The 13,388-nt window shown below is 39.0% G+C and overlaps 1 long non-coding RNA gene across 1 annotated transcript; it reads right to left on the bottom strand.

Annotated features, from left to right (window-relative positions):
* Window positions 1-6,393: 6,393 nt before the first annotated feature.
* On the bottom strand, window positions 6,394-11,374 carry LOC120220789. Its single transcript, XR_005525660.1, has 2 exons — window positions 11,213-11,374; window positions 6,394-6,598 (listed from the first exon to the last, which is right to left on the bottom strand). It is a non-coding gene; the product is annotated as an uncharacterized LOC120220789 (long non-coding RNA).
* Between the last annotated feature and the right edge of the window lie 2,014 nt (window positions 11,375-13,388).

The raw sequence follows: 13,388 nt of genomic DNA, 5'->3' as shown, positions 1-13,388 counted from the left end.
TCTCTCAGGTTTTGTAAGGTTTCCAATGGCTTCAGATCTTTTCTGTGTGATGTATGGGCGCGAGTGCAAGAGTGCAAGTACGGAGCTCCTTACTTCTCCGCCATCTTGCCCTCTCTCCCTCTACTTGATCTATTTTAATCAGTAATGGCAGTTGTGTTGGTTATAGATGTATCTATTTGTTCCTGTAGTTTCATCTTTTTCTTTTTTCCTGTTTTATATATTTTGAGACCATTTTACTCGGTGTATACAATTTAGAATTATGTCTCTTTAACTCTGATAATGGCTTTTGTCTTAAGATTTATTTTGTTTAATGTAGAAAGTTGGACTTTAATCTTGTTAGTATTTGCCTTATATATGTATATATGTATATGTGCGTATATAATATTTAATCTTCAGCTACCATATACCTTTTAAAAATGTTTTTTAAATGTTTTATTTATTCCTGAGAGAGAGAGAGAGAGAGGGACAGTGCGAGCAGGGGAGGGTTGGAGAGAAAGGGAGACACAGAATCTGAAACAGGCTCCAGGCTCTGAGCTAGCTGTCAGCACAGAACCTGATGCGGGGCTCAAATCCACGAACCGTGAGATCATGATCTGAGCCGAAGTTGGACGCTCAACCTACCAAGCCACCCAGGCGCCCCCAGCTACCTTATATTTTAGTTGTGTATCAGTTACCTATTGCTCCTTAACATACTGCTCCAAAATTTAGTAGCTTCTTGGAGCAACCATTTGAATTGCTTGTGTTTCTGTGGGTCAGCAATGTGTGTTGGAATCAGACAGGCAGTTTTTCTAGATTATTCATGTAGTTGCAATTCACCTGGCAATTTGGCACTAAATGGTTCAAGATGTCCTTCTGGTCTGGCAGTTAGTGTAAGCTACTGACTGAACCACTCTCTCCGTAAATTCTCTCATCTTCAAGGAGAATGCCTGGGTTTCTTCATGTGGTGTTGGCATGTGAAAACTGAGAGCAGAAGTTGAAAGGTTTCTTGAGGACCAGGGTTGGAAATTCACAGATTACATCTCTCACTGTATTCAGCATTGGCTAGGAGCATTCAGAGGCTATCTGGACTTGAAACTTGCAACGACCAGAGGCATGTCCATCAATAATGCTCCTCATGGCAGGTTCTCTGAGAGGGAAGAATGGGCAACACTCATCCATGGCCACCATATAGATATGGTTAATAAAATAAGTAAAAAGTTTCATACATTTTCTATTAGTGAGAAACCTTGTTATTGACTTCTATTTTGAGTTTTCAAAGCTCATGATTTTCTCTCCCATGTATCAAATGAAGGGTTCAAAATAAGAAAGAAGAAGATATACCTATTGGGTAGGGATTCACCTTTACAAAACCAATTATCTTGACCATTCGTCAATTAACTCACACAGAAATTATAAATTTGTTTACTGATTTTTGGAGAAATTCAAGTACCTTTTTCTTCTAAACAGCTAGCTTTAAATGACTATTGTTAAAACAATGTAATTGTATAGTGGAGATTTAAAAAATTCTTAAATGTTATTTTTGAGAGAGAGATGCAGATTGCAAGCAGAGGAGGGCAGAGAGAGAGGGAGAGAGAGAATTGGAAGCAGGCTCTAGGCTCTGACTGTCAGCACAGAGCCCGATGTAGGGCTTGAACCCACTAACTCTGAGATCATGACCTGAGCTGAAGTCTGATGCTTAACCAACTGAGTCATCCGGGTGCTCTAATATAGTGGAGATTTTAAAAGACATTAAAACAACAATTAACTTCTGCTTATCAACTCTATTTTTCAGCCTAAGGGTGTAGTCTTGAGAATAATATTCATTCTGATTCTCTCCCTTCTGCAACACAACCCATTGTCTCTTAATATTTACCTCTCCTTCTTCAATTTTTAGCTAGACACATGGCTGCCACTAATGAAGACTAGTTGTAGTTGTATAACTAAGTTCTGGGAAATGGGATTTTAGTAGAAGTAATATATTTGACTTCCAGAAGTGTCTGTAAAGAGAAGATAAACGCTCATCTCCTCTTCCTTTTCTCCTTCCTATTGGTTTAATGTAGACAAGATAATTGGAGCTAGAGCAGCCATTTTGAATTAAGTGATAGCTGCATGATGAAGTTGACAGAGTAGCAAGGTAAAAGAAGCCTAACGCTATCATTCCAACCCTTGATCATAGATCTAGACATTTTGATGAGAGAAAAATAAAATTCTATCATGCTTAAGTCATTGTTATTTGGGGGTTTCTGTTACTGGTTATTAAAGTGAATCCTAAGCATTTTTTTTTATTTGCTTGTTTTTGCTTACCATTTTATTGTCAACATCTGCTATAGGATATGATGGGAGCTGAACTATGAGACACAGCCATCTAGCAGGATAAATATGATGGGTTTTTACTAGCCTAGGAAGAGAGATGTAAAAAATAGGAGTTAAAATTGAGGACAAAAACCATCTCTGGTACATGCAGTCAATAAATATTTGCTGAGTGAATTAATGAATATAACAGGTAGCTGTCATGTTTTTTAATCAAATATTAAACATGTCTAGATCTTTTTCTACACCAGTGAGTCAACTCCTACTATTTCCAGCTTAACTGAGACTTTTCTGTCAAGTCTCTTCAGCTTCTCCTGGCACTGGGTAGTGCTTACCTCCTTGAATATGTCTCTCCATCCCTTATGTTTCTGCTATCATCATATCATATTGTAACTTCAGAACAGTGCCCATGACTTTTCTTTTTTTGCCCTTAATACTCAACATGATGACTGGAAGGATGGATGAGGAAACAATTCTTCCAAACATACAAAAATTCATATAGGACTTTCTTATGATGATTTACATCCTTTGCAATTTAGGAACTGCATATTTTATATATATATATTATATATATATGTGTATATATATTATATGTATACATATAATATATATATATGTGTATATATATAGATAGAGAGAAACATAGAGAGATAGAGAGAGAGACAGAGAGATAGAGAGAGACAGAGAGAGAGAGGAAGAGGGATTCATTTTAAGGAATTAGCTTATAAAATTGTGGGGTACTGGCAAGATTGAAATCTGCAGGATGGAATGGCAGGCTGGAGACCCAGAGATTTAGTTGATGCTGCAGTCTCACATCTCAAGGCAATCTACTAGGAGGATTCCTTTTTCTTGGGGACCTTACTAACTCTTTTCATTAAGGCCTTCAACTCATTGGATGGGACTTCTTACAGAGGGTATTCTACTTTACTCAAAGTCTATTGATTTAAATGCTAATCATACCTGAAAAATACTTTCATAACAACATCTGGATTAATGGTTGATCAAAAACTAGGGTACCATGGCCCAGCCAATTTAACACATAAAATCAACCATCAGAGGAACAATACAGAGAAATGAGTTTATATAATAATTTTAAGTTCACACAGTACTATTTAGATGACCTTGGCTGGGAAAGTTGCATTTATTATTCAGTATTATAGCAAATTACCATGAAGCTAGAAAAAACTATTGATTATGACAAATGAGAGGTCCTACAGAAACAACTAGAAATATAATCAGATGTGTTTGATAACTTCATATTCATTATTATCACTTACATAAAGTTCACTCACACAGAGCATTTGTTACATAATAGAATTAAACCAAGCTCATGTAAACCAAGAGCTGGGGGAGAAAAACAAAAAGAATGTTTACATCAGCAATTTAAGCTTAAAAGATTTTTACTATTATTAATCAAGAATTTGAAAATCCTGAAGACATAATACTTCTTTTCCTAGAACAAGATGTCCTATTCATAGTGCAGATGAAAACTATATAAAAAGGAGGAAAGGAGAAAGCGGTCCCTAGTATGTGTTGATCTAGATTAATGGTTGCAGTGTGCTGTGTTGTAAATTTAACTTTTCTTGCTGTTTGTGCACTAAAGTGTACTCAATTGGCCCAAAAGAATGCAACTTCTAAAAGTAGGCCAACTAATTTATAGGCAATAGCTTACATACCATGAAAACTGGATCAATAAGTAATGTTATATTTATTTCCAAGAAAGCTAGTAATATTTTTTTCAATGAAAAGTGAACAGGGATGAAGTCAGTCATAAAGTGCTTTTTTTCCGAGGGTGGAATGAAAATAAGAAAACACCTTTCTCTGAGGAAGGTATATGAATCAGTGACCAGGAAGGCAAGGAGGAAGTGAAGGAAAATGCACATGGCAGGAGAATCTGATAGATCTTTCTCAGCCTGGCAGAAGGAGAATGTAAAGATCTAGGAATTTGGGTCACAATTAAGGCTAACATCAAGAAAGAAAAAATCAGTCCTCTCTGATATTATTATTACTGGAATCCCATTCATCCTCGATTTTATTCATTCATGTATCAATCTTCTATTTATTTAGGTGTAGTATATGGAGCATACACCATGTGTCAAAGCCTGATCTGGGAACTGAGGCTATAACAGGCATAGTCTACACTGTTCTCGGAGGCTGCTGGCCCACAGTTCCTACAGAGGCTGATGGCTGCTGAAGTTTCTCTGCTAAGTGTGTTTGCCAGGTCTGTGCATGTGCTCAGAGATGTGTCAACACCTCTGACAGGCTCCTTCACCAGTGGGACCCAGCAGATGTTTGGTAAATGACCCAGTCTCCTTCCCCTTGGAGGACTGAGGCCCATTTTTGCCCTCCCAATGGTGACCTGCTCATTGATGCTCTCTTTATTGGCTTTCTTCCCTTCCCTCTTTCTCTTCCCTGTTCCTTCCCTTCCGGTGTTGCCTGGGCTTACCTCCCCATCACTAAGTATTTTTCCATTTCGAGGGTAAGACAGGAAATAAAGCAGACATGATCCTCTTCTTGTAAAACTTACCACTTGGGAGAGAGGCAATAAAAAAGTGAGAAAAATAAAAACACAAAATAATTTATTCTGATTATTGTCAGAACCTAAAGAAGGTAATAACCAGGATTACTGAAGTTAAAGGAAAGTGGGCCTTGTTTGGGTGAGATTGGAGGGCCTCAGTGAGGAGGTACCTATGAGCTGAGGCCTGAGAGGAAGGAGCCAGGTATGTAAAGAGATAGGGGGGAAATCCCATTCCCATGAAGCTCTTTATTTTCTCACTACCATCCCAGGGTTCTAGGGACACTCAGTTCTTTCCCAGAGCTGCCCTCCCCCTCCCCACAGAGACCGAGTATATTTGGTTGTGGCACCATTCCTGGTTCTGGAATGTGCTCCATGTCCACTGAGAAGGAAGGGGGTCTGCAGAGCAGCACTGGATTTTTTGCTTTGGGACCAGGCACCACAGGACTTTGGGGTAGTCTTGGGATACCTGCTGTCCCCAAGATCATTGCCTGAATCCTTGGCTCTGTGGTAGATGGCCTTTGCTGAGATCTAAGCCCCTTCTCTGGATCCATCCCTTTTGCTCCTGCACAGCCAGCAGGGTCTCATGCTCACCCCTGATCAAAGGACAGAAGGCTGGGGTAGAAGATGGAGACTCAGTGGCTGCAGCTACTTCCTCTCTCCCTTTCTGCGGCCCACAGTCCCATGGACTAGAGCTTCTTCAGGCTACCACTCGGGGCTGCTTTGGATGAGGCAGCAAAGCATGTGAAACAAGAGGAAAGGATTTTTCGGATACAGGGTTTTTCCTTTTTTCCTTCCATCAGAAGGGAAGGTGAGTCAGGCTCTCACCTTTGTAAAATCTGGGGAATTGCACAGATACTCTGATTACCTCATCGTAATATATGTTGGGAATTAGGGTAAGAACAGTTCACTGAATTTGGTAATAAAGGCATCATTTTCTAAGGAAACACTGTTGATTTCGTTATAAAATCACATCCCGTCCTGCAATAATTGTGGTGGAGGACAGCAGAGCGGAGGTTTATCCCCCTTTTTAGCTCGAAGTCTGACTCTTGCTCCTGGGCACACGCCAGCCATTTACAACATCAACGCCGCATTAGAACAGCGATGCGAAAGGCCAGAGCTCAGGCCTGACTTCTGTGTTTGCAGGACTGCCCTCCGCCTATCGGTCCCTTTCAGAGTTCCGGTTTCCGGTCTAGAGCTGGGGACTCGCTTGTTCCCCAGTGACTGGCGGCCTCTGCTTGGAGGGGTGGTCTCACCAGAACAGCTCACAGGACACAGCATACTTAGCTCCGTGTTCCCGAGGGTTGCTCAGGCCACATCTGCACCAGGTTTGGTGGGGGTGGCCGTGGGAAGGAGGCTGGTTTGCTCCCCTTGCTGACCTTTGAGAGAACAATTTCAGCATTGATGTTGTGCTGGGAACGGGGTTATGATATGATGGGAAGCACTGGGTAAGAGGAAATAGAGAAGAAAAAGTGTATGCATTTGAGATTTGGGCCATTAAAAGACTAGAAACAAACAAAAACAAGAATGGGAACTCGAATCCATCGGGTGAAGGAATTTTTAAATTTTTAATGAAGATGAGAGATATCTGAGCATTTTGATATTTGATATTTGAAAGGAGAGGACCTGAAAGAGGAGTGGAGACGAGAGGATTTATGAGGGCAATTTCTCAGTGTCACAAGCCTTGTCTTATTCGCATTGTGCAGACCCCAATATTGACAGCAGCCTCCTCCTCCATCACTTCCTCCTGGTTTGTCCTTCTCGCTTTCATTGTCTTAATATTTCATGCTGGCTCTATGTAGAAACAATATGTAATATAAAAGATGAAGTTCTCAAAATCTGCACCCCAACCTGGAAATAATCACTGCTATCAACAGCTTGGTAAATATTTCTACAGATTTTTTAATACGTTAATACACAAATGACTATTTTTGCAATAACTTATTTTTCAAAGATCAGATCATATTATATGTTAGCAATTCTTTTCTACTATGATGACATATTTCTAAGTTTTAATACACCTACCATTTCTTTTCTAAGAGGTATTATTCCCTAGTGGTTAAGAGAAAATGTTCTGGTGTCAACTGCTGGGCTTCAAATTCTGGCTAAGCTGTTGTAGTCAGTCGTTTCTTTGCATGAATTTCAGTTGCTATGGTTTTGTTAAAAAAATACCAGACTCTCAACAACACAATTCAGATTTCACTTACCATGTGAATAATTGAATAAAGAGCAAATGTTGATGCCATCTCTTCAGACCACAAATCTCTATGTAAATAAGAGATACGTATTATGATCAGTGACCAATCACATCTCTTCTTTCAAAATCTGTTGGTGATTGGTATCATACATCTGTTATCAGTTCACACAAAACAATAAAGCACATAATTTTTAAAATGTTTATTTTTGATTAAAATTTTTTAATGTTTATTTATAATTATTGAGAGACAGAGAAAGACAGAGCATGAGTATGGGAGGGGCAGAGAGAGGGAGACACAGAATCCAAATCAGGCTCCAGGCTCTGAGCTGCCAGCACAGAGCCCATAGCAGGGCTCGAACTCACAAACCGCGATGCCCAATCGACTGAGCCACCCAAGCACCCTGTTTTTTTCACTTAAAAAATTTTTTTTAATGTCTATTTATTTTTGAAAGAGAGAAAGAGACAGAGTACAAGCAGGGGAGGGGCAGAGAGAGGGGGAGAGACAGAATCTGAAGCAGGCTTCAGGCACTGAGCTGTCAGCTCAGAGCCCAATGTGGCCTGAACTCATGAACCATGAGATCATGACCTAAGCTGAAGTTGGAAACTTAACCAGCCAAGACACCTGGGCATCCCTGTAATATAATTTTTAAGTTTGGATAACTTTCCAATATTTTATCCTTAATGTTTTCAATGTTGTGAAATATCTCTTGTGGTTTCTGTGCTGTGAAGTTTTTGAAAGTGTCACTTCTTTTGGGATATCTTCCTCCCTTCCATCACAAGCACTTTCATCATTTATGTCAATACACCCTCATTAAGTTCGTTGCATGTCTAGGGGCTCTCAACATAGCAGCAATGTTAATATTCCACTGGTCACTCATTTCTTCTAGAAATTCTACTCGAACTTCATGTTCAGTACTATCACTTTTTGTTTCTTTGCTGCTCTTTCATGTTTTTTAGCCATTTCTTTCTTTTTCATACTTAGTCTTCCAAAATGTCACATGGGTTTACCAATGGGAAACATGCAAGCACCATAATTATGTGTTTTATTGGGACACCTTGGTGGCTCAGATGGTTAAGCATCTGAATTCGGCTCAGGTCATGATCTCACGGTTTGTGAGTTCACGCCCCATGTAGGGCTCTGTGCCAAGAGAGCCTGCAGCCTACTTTGGATTCTGTCCATCTCTCCACATTTCACCCCCTCATGCTGTCTCTCTCTCTCTCACTCAAATATAAGTCAACATTAAAAATTTTTTAAATTTTTAAATAAGTTGGAGTGCATTATCATTTGTATTATTTTCATTTTTCTGTGCATTTGTAATAGACAGAATGAGTATTTCTAATATTTTGCGAAAAAACTTTAAATCATGTTCTTACTGATTATCAAGCTCACCTCACGATATTCAGCATGCATGGTCATTGTATGGTCCTAAATTTCTTTGTAAAGCAAGGACTACCTGCATCTAGCTGAGTATCTTAGGTGAGTTATTTCAACTGTTTATAGCCCTTTTTTCCACCTGAAAAATGGAGATAATGATAATATCTACCTTATAGGGATGTTGTGATAGTTATCTAATACCTATGAATCAATTAGAACAAGCAATAGGTTATTAGTAAATAGCATTAATTGAATGCCCTATTATATTTCATTGTGTGGCTGTATCTTAACTTTCAAACAATCCCTTGTTGTTGGATATTTATGTTTGTAAAAATCCTCTGTGATAAACAGTATTGCAGTGATCATCCGTGTACATAGATCTTTGATTTGAACAGTTGGTGTTTCTATGTTTGTTTGTTTGTTTTTGAGAGAGAGAGCATGCTTACGTGGTATAATGAGTTGGGGAGGGGCAGAGGGCAGGGGCAAGGGAGATTTTTTTTTTTTTTTTTGGTAGGGCTTGAACTCACTAACCGTGAGATCATGACCTGAGCTTAACCAAATGAACTACCCAGGTGCCCCTGATTTCACAATTTAACTGTGAGTTGCAACCCATAGATTTAATTTTTTTTTAAACATTTATTTAATTTTGAAAAGCAGAGCATGAGCAGAGAAGGGGGAGGGAGAGAGGGAGACACAGAATCCAAAGCAGGCTCCAGGCTCGAAGCTATTTATTAGCACACAGCCCGATGCGGGCCTCAAGCTCCCGAACTGGGAGACCATGATCTGAGCTGAAGGCTCAACCGGCTGAGCCACGAAGGCACCCCTGAGTTGCCTCCACACACAGTACCAAGCCGGAGGCAGCACTCGATTCCATTCCTCTGAGATAGTGACCTGAGCCGAAATCAAGAGTTGGATGCTTAACCAACTGAGCCACCCAGGCACCCCTGTTAGATGAATTCTTGAGAAAAATAGTAGCATTACAAAAAGTGAGCAAAACGGGGCGCCTGGGTAGCTTAGTCGGTTAAGCGTCCGACTTTCGCTTAGGTCATGATCTTGCAGTTCGTGGGTTCGAGCCCCGCGTCAGGCGCTGTGCTGACTGCCAGCTCGGAGCCTGGAGCCTGTTTCGGAGTCTGTGACTCCTCTCTCTCTGACCCTCTCCTGCTCACGCTGTCTCTCTCTCTCTCTCTCTCTCTCTCCTAGAAATAAATAAAACATTTAAAAAAATTAAAAAAAAAAAAAACAAAACAAAAAGTGAGCAAAGGGCTGTCTGGGTGACTCAGTCAGTTAAGCATACAGACTCTTGATTTGGGCTCAAGTCATGATCTCATGGCTGGTAGGATCTAGTGCTATGTTGGGCTCTGTGCTGACAGTGGGAGCCTGCTTGGGATTATCTGTCTCCCTCTCTGTCCTTCCCCCACTTGTGCGTGCTCTTTCTCTCTAAGTAAATAAATACACTTAAAATAAATGACCACTTACAAATTTAATAAACATTTCCAGATTGGCTTCCAAAAATGTTCCAAGGACATAGAAGTCCCTATTTCCCCATAGTCACACAGATTCCTTTTAAATTTTTGCTAATGTGAAAGGCAAAAATGATGTCTGATTTTAAATGGTATTTCTCACATGTTTATTGACCATTTTGTATGTCTCTTGCTGAAAGGTCTCTTACAGTTCTTTGCTTATTTTCCTATTGATGTGTCACTTTCAGAGTGATTTTTTACTGTTTTAATTTATTTTCACATATTAAATAATGAAACATTGCAAAAACAGTTGCATACCATCTAACTAAGGTTAAAAGCAATTTTTGCATATTTAGCAGTCCTTTATTCTAGGCAATAGCATATTTCCTTATAACAAAAAAACCCTTTGTTTTGAAACAAGTATACACTCCTAGGAATTGCTAAAACAGCACAGGAAGCCCTGTGAACCCTTCACCCAATTTCTCCCATTGATGACATTTTACATAGCTATAGTGCAATATGAAAACTAGGAAATTGAAACTGGCACAAAATTGTTAACTTCATTACAGACTTTATTCCATTTTTATTCCTCTGTGTATGTGAAGTATTATGCAGTGTTATCTCATATATAGATTTGTGTAATCACCACCATAATCAAGATACAGAACTCTTATCTCTGGAAAGGAACGTCTTTGTACTATCAATTTATAGTTGTTCCCACACTCATCCTTGTCCCCTAGCACCCACTGATCTGTTCTCCATCTCTATAGCTTTGTCATTTTAAGAATGGTATATAAGTGCAAACATACAGTATGTAACCATTTGAGATTGGCACTTTCTACTAAGCATAATGACCCTGAGATCCATCCAGGCGGTTTGCATCAATAGTTTATTCTTCTTGCTGCTGACTAGTATTCCATTACATGGATATACCAAAGTTTGTTTAACCATTCATCCACTGAAGGACATTTGGGTTGATTCCAGTTTTGACAGTTGTGAATGAAGCTGGTATGAACATTCATGCACAGGTTTTTGTGTGAATGTAAGTTTTCATTTCTCTGGGATAATTTTCGAAGAGTGTGACTACTGAATGGTAGTATAGCAGATGTATATTTAGTTTTATAAGAAACTGCCAAATTATTTTCCATAGTGGCTACACCATTTTACATATCACCAACAAAGTACGACTAATGTAGTTTCTCTGCATACTTGCCAGTATTTGGTATTATCACTAATTTTTATTTTAGACATTCTGGTAGATGTGTAATGATACCTCATTGTGGTTTTAATTTGCATTTCCCTAACAGTTAATAATGCTGAACATCTTTTCATGGGCTTAGTTAACATTCACAACTCATCTTGGGTAAAATGTTTACCTGTGTCTTTTTGAGTTGTTTCTTCTTATCGAGTTGTTTGTTTCTGCTATTGAGATCTGAGAATTCTTTATATATTCCAGATGAAATTCACTGTCAGATAGGTTATTGGCAACTATTTTTCTCTTGTCTGCAGCTTGTCTTTTCATCTTCTTTTTTGTTTGTTTATTTACTTACCTTGGGACACAGCACATGAGCAAGTGGGGGAGGGGCAGAGAGAGAGAGGGAGAGAGACTCTCAAGCAGGCTCTGCACTGTCAGCACAAAGCCCAATGTGGGGCACAGTCTCAGGATTGTGAGATCATGACCTGAGCTGAAATCAAGAGTCAGATGCTTACCTGACTGAACCACCTGGGTGCCTCTTACCTTTAAAAAAATAAAAAGTTTATTTGTTTTGAGAGAGAGAGAACGAGAGCACATGCGCATTTGCATGTGAGCAGAGAGAGAAGGAGACCAGGGGAGGGACAAAGAGACAGCATGAGAGAGAATTCCAAGTAGTCTCCTTGCTGTCAGCACACAGCCCTATCTGGGGCTCGATCCCGTGAACTGTGAGATCATGACCTGAATGGATATCAAGAGTCGGGCACTCAGTCCACTGAGCCATCCAGGTGCCCCCTCATCTTCTTCATAGACCCTTTCACAGAGCAAATGTTTTTGTTTTTGATAAGGTTCAGTTTATCTATTTATTCTTTCATGGCTTTCATATTGATTTTTAAGTGCTCGTGTATTAGGGAAATTAGTCCTACGACTGGTCAGGCATGTTAGAAATAGGTTTTTTTTAAATATAAAAACAAAATTCTGTATTTGTTTATTGATGGTAGTCTGTTCCACATTAAAGTTTTTCTTTCTGTGCAGTCAAATCTCTGTCCTTTTAGTCTGTTGCATCTATTGTGCTGTGCTTTTTCTAAACCTCTTCCTTAATATTCTTGACCTTTTTTGTCTCTCTCATTTGCACTCTGATTTTATTCAGCTGCCCTGAAGTGTGAGTCTTTAGAAAAAAATTCTCAATTATTGACATTTTAATACACTCACTTTTATCTCTGTATATTTTTTCCATCTGATCTATGCATTGTCACAGCTTCGACTATAATCCCTAGCTTTGATTTGTATTTATAGCTCCAAACTGATTGGATTTTTCACAAGGCTATCCCTTCCATCACCTGAAATTCAGATGTCCTGAGAGGAGATCATTATTCTCCCCACTTTGGTTATCATCCTCAGCTAGAAACTGCAGCATTGTGTTAACCTTTTCCCTTCTCTTATAAACACATCAGTAGTCACCATTCCTGCTGATTTGTTTCGCAGGGTCCATTAAATCTGTTTTTGTCTGGTTCAGATTACCAATTAGAGATGGGATAGCTCTCTCCTAAATGGTATTCCCCTGTCTTCTCCCTGTTGATCCATTCTATACATGATTGTAAGTGTTGTCTTCTTGGGACAGAGGCCCAAGTTTGCCATTTTTTTCTGGTCAAAATCCTAATAAAAGGAGAAAATAAAAAAGATATAATACTAATGTATAAAAATAATATATAGCCATGGGTAGATGAGAGGTTCAAACTTTTATAGAAGAATACTTTGTACAACTCTATGGCAATTTAAAAATCTGGGAAACTGATGTTTTCATAGAAGAATATAAATAACCAAAATTGAATAAATAAAATACCTGAATAGGTCCAGATCATGAAAGAGATGCAGAAGAGTTATCATTTGTAAAGGTACTAGGCCTAGTGTTAGTTGCTACAGAGGAGGAAAAAATCTAAAACAAACATACCCTCTCTACTTACAATGAATTTAAGACCCGCTATAGAGCACAGGTTGAATTAATCAAAGCAAGAATGTGAGATTGGTTAGATGATTTCTTTATTCTTTTGAATTAATGGCCTTTATAATTTTTCCCCCAAATCAAATACCTTGCATATACAAACAACAGATACAGGGGTTTTGTGGTTTTTTGTTTTTTTTTTTGCTTGTTTTTTCGCATTATTTTTCTTCTCTGGAAACCTCAAGATGGCAGCATTTTACTTTGGAAGAAGGTGTTTATTGCCTGTAGTACCATCATGCTTTTCTATTCATAACAGCAGCCAGGAGCCAGGTTGTGATAGGAGGAGGGGGTGGAAGACAAGGTGGTATATGTATTTCAAAATATTCTGACCTTTTACACTCTTCTCTAATTTAGCATC

The sequence above is a fragment of the Hyaena hyaena genome, unplaced genomic scaffold (genome assembly GCF_003009895.1).
Source record: "Hyaena hyaena isolate Hyena2069 unplaced genomic scaffold, ASM300989v1 scaffold_726, whole genome shotgun sequence".
Classification (NCBI taxonomy): domain Eukaryota; kingdom Metazoa; phylum Chordata; class Mammalia; order Carnivora; family Hyaenidae; genus Hyaena; species Hyaena hyaena.
This window is presented reverse-complemented; position numbering and strand designations above follow the sequence as displayed.